We start from the raw sequence: 4,483 nt of genomic DNA on the forward strand, positions 1-4,483 counted from the left end.
ATTGAAAAGTTCTGACAATAAAACATGTTTGCAAAAGGACAATGGTGTCATCCAGATCTTTCCCCATCAATAACAAAAAAGGAAGCAACATGTATAACTCCAACTATAAATGCGGCAGTTGCATCAAATCTGGGGGGGAAATTTAATTTCAGGGAGCTTGCCCCTTTCTGACGGCATAATCCAGCTTTTCTCAGTGCAAAATTTCAAATTGCACATTGTCCAGTGTTTTGACATGCGGAGAATGGAAAGCATTGGCTTGGGCTCCTGTTAGTATAGATTTAGAGGATTGGAGCTGTGACCATATGGCATGCTTCTTGAAACAAAGCAAGGTGAATTTGGTGGGTGTATCGATATGCATAGGATTTTGTTCAATGCTTTTTTTTTTGAACGGCATGGTAGCCTAGTAGTAAAGACGCCTGCCTCCCATTCACAAGGTTGAGAGTTCGATCCTAGCTAGCAGCAGATGTTTCTTCCTCTCAGGACCCGAAGAAAAATTGTGTGCTGCAAACTCCACATAGACATCAGGAAGGGCATTTGGCTAGTAAACTCTCAGCTCTATCCAGTCACCCAACTGTACCCCAAATTAAAGGGTGATAAAAAGGGAGTTTTACGTGTTTTCCCTTTACGGTCTACCCAGTTGTACCATTTGTCCCATACCCTATAATAATCTGTGTGAACCCTAGAAACAAATTATATGCAACTGTCTTTATGAAAGGTACAAGAATAACAAAGGTGTTAAATATTCTTTTCTTCTACATTATTATTACTAGCATTTTATATTCACTATATTTTATTATTTATTATTTAAAAAGTATGAATATATTATTATCTATTATTAATTAATTAATAGTTATAATCCAACGAGAAGATTAGTCAAGTATTGCAAGTTATGTAGTGATTAAGATTTGATGGTTAATGGAAATGTGAGAAGTATTAGTAATGATTATCAGGACGTATCAAATTCGATATCAAATGTAAAGAGGAATGTGTTTTGTATACATTATTAGTTATGTATCTTCAAATTTGTATGTTTTTAATTCTTGTAAATAAAGTTTATTTTTAAATTTTTTTAAAAAGGGAGTTTTGTGAGATGCCTTTTCTTTTTGCATCAAAAGACGTACTATATAGAATCTCATTTTTAGCAGCCCTGCTAGGTTTTTCCAAACTTTGAAACTGACAAAGGAAGAAATACCAACAACACAAATATTTTCAGTAGATCTTCTGTATAGTTTCCTGGAGGTCAAAAGTAGCACATCGAACGCCACTATCCAACAGTAAAGATCAACCAAAGCACATTTTTTAATTCCAGCAAAACTCCCTTGAATCACAGTTCCTTCTACAACTCATTAGCCCCAAGGATGGTAGTTTCATTTTTCATATTATTAGTATGCTGGACACCGTCTAATTAGTAACGGAAAATTAACTGTCCTTGCAACTGCACAAGGCAAGGACAGTGCAGCTTGCCTCATTGGAGCATTTTCATCTTCTAAATTTTTAGCCAGGATCAAAAACATGAACATCCTACCATTCAATATCCATGGTATCATTCAGTGTTACTTCCCTAACTCCAGATCCTCTGTTTAATCAGTAGAACCAGTCTAACTAGGTTCAAAAAGCAACAATTTACTATATTCATACATCTCGTTTTCAGGTAAATATTTAAAGATGCACAAAGAGAGATTTTGTAAACTTTCCTTATTATTTCAAGGATTTTTACGTCTGAAACTTTTCAAAATTTTCTTGGTGGTTCAATATCACCTGTAAATTATTTTATGAATAGGTGCATTTTTAAAAAGGCTCTGATTTTTAATTGTTCGGGAATCAGTTTTGCTTCAAATCATGTTTCAACCAAACCTACTACTATGGGGGATGATGAATTGCTGCAAAATTGGCCTCCCAATTTCTTGATCCAATGAGTTTAATTTCCATTAATTACTCTTCAAATTCTGTATAAGGGTTCCCTCCCATTCAACCTTGGTTTGCCTTCTGTGCTTACAAGCAAATTGTGTTTATTCTTCCAACACATCCAGCAGGAGTCCGCTTGTCATTGGAAAGGTAGAGGTTTCACTGCTAATTGAATACTTCCTCATTTTTACTACTCCTTTATTGAGGTTGGATGAAGTTTAATGATACTGGAAGCAGCTGGTTCTGTGAAATTGTATCAGATACCATCATGAATAAAATAAAATACTCAGCAAAGGGTAGTAAAGGCTTGGTGTTCTGAGACACAAACTACACATCTTGACTCACGTTAAGTAATGTAAAGAGAAGAAGAAATGAAAAAACTAAGCAATGGTACAGTTGTCTCCATTTTTTTTTCACTATGGTGGTCATTTCAACCCCATAGCAGATGTGATAATGTGTGTTGGACATATGCCTCCCTGCCAATGAGCAAAAATAAAGAAAAGCAATGTTTGAAAACTGCTTCATTTATTTATCTATTCATTTATTTACCAAAAGCTGCCCATCTCCCAAATGGGCAGCTTACAATAAAACCAACCATTAAAAAGCCTTAATAACATTAAACAACTAAACATAAATATAGACCAGATTGTGGGAGAATGTTGAGAATGTTATGCATAGTATGACCAACTTGAGGGTCCCCGTTATTCAGAGATTCCCCGGGCCTGTTGAAAACAGCCACATTTTGAGGGATTTTGGAAGAGGAGGAGGAGGAGGAGGAGGAGGAGGAGGAGGAGGAAGAAGAAGAAGAAGAAGAAGAAGAAGAAGAAGAAGAAGAAGAAGAAGAAGAAGAAGAAGAAGAAGAAGAAGAAGAAGAAGAAGAAGAAGAAGAAGAAGAAGAAGAAGAAGAAGAAGAAGAAGAAGAAGAAGAAGAAGAAGAAGAAGAAGAAGAAAAAGGAGGAGGAGGAGGAGGAGGAGGAGGAGGAGGAGGAGGAGGAGGAGGAGGAGGAGGAGGAGGAGGAGGAAGAGGAGGAGGAGAGACAGATAGATATCTATTTAGGGAGAGTTCGTTTGTGCTTTGTGTATTATTGATTCTTCATTGCTTCTTGCTGATGTAGCCATACCTGCTGACCTTCAATTACAACAAATAGCATTATGTTTTTCTTGTTATTTATGGAGCAGAAACAGTAAGATTCATCTCATCATGTCTTCCTAAACCACAAACATAGTGAATATTTTTTTGATGGCAGGCTTTTTACATAGAGCCCCAGATGTCAGACAGGACCATTGAAATGCCTCACATATAGCTTTTTACCATGATTTCCACCCCACTAGGGTTCTTTTCATCTCCTAACAGGCCCAGAGAATCAGGAGATAATTAGAACGCCACTGTTTGTTTCAACTTTATCCCTTGGACAAAATCCCCTTGCAAGCCGTCACCGAATCAGTTATCTTACCTCCTACGTATTTAATGCAGCCATTGTAAATATCCTAAGCAAAGACTATAAAACAGGAGAGGAGGTCGCCAGCTTCTTTTCAAGTTTCTTCTCTAATCACAACCTCAGCTTTCCACACATAAACCAATTTAAGCCACACACAGCCAAGGCTGACACCCAACATCTGTTTGATGCAAATGCATTCTAAAATGAGCATCTCCCGCAGCAGAGATGGGCAAATATTGCCACAATTTATTACCAAAAGAGACAATAACAAATTTGGGGATGAGAGCCGAGGAAAAAAACAAAGTAACCCAATAAGACTACTTTGTGATTACAGGGAGAGGGGAAACAGAGACCACCCAGAAAAGTGAATCCAATATTTATCTATCAAATGCTAGTTGCTTTCCCACTAGGTAAAGGTAAAAGTTTCCCTTGCACATGCTTGCTAGTCATTTCCGGCTTTATGGGGCGGTGCTCATCCCCATTACAAAGCCGAAGAGCCAGCACTGTCCAAAGATGTCTCCGTAGTCATGTGGCTGGCAGGACTAAACACTGAAGGTGCATGGGACGCTGTTACCTTCCCACCTATTTTTCTACTTGCATTTTTTACATGCTTTCAAACTGCTAGGTTGGCAGAAGCTGGGACAAGTAACGGCAGCTCACTCCATTAGGCGGCGCTAGGGATTCGAACCGCCAAACTGCCGACCTTTCTGATCGACAAGCTCAGAGTCTTAGCCACTGAGCCACCGCACCCCACTAGCCATTATCAAAGGTAGATTACCTCCAACACAAAACAGCACCTTGGAAAGCGAATCAATTGGTAGATGTGCAACTTCTTGGGAAGGAGTAGCTAGAATTGGTTGGGCGAGCGGAGGCTGGAAACCTGGTGTTCTGACCCAGCTCCCCAAACAGAACAAACCCTCTGTAGTTGAAGTAACAATTCCTTTATTAGGATCACCAGCAGCCCTGGAAAAAAGTTTCTCTTTCAACTGAGGTTAACAAGTTTGTCCAGCAGGTGAGATGAATAATTGTCTGCCACATCTCTGCCCCCTGCCTTTTATCCCCAGAGCTAGGGTCGGGCTTAACTAGCAACAGTGGCTCTTCCATCCCAAGGACCAGCTCATAGATTTCCACTGCTCTCC

Source organism: Notechis scutatus, chromosome 10 (assembly GCF_049901735.1).
Source record: "Notechis scutatus isolate UNSWTSFEM ecotype Mainland chromosome 10, rNotScu1.2, whole genome shotgun sequence".
Lineage (NCBI taxonomy): Eukaryota > Metazoa > Chordata > Lepidosauria > Squamata > Elapidae > Notechis > Notechis scutatus.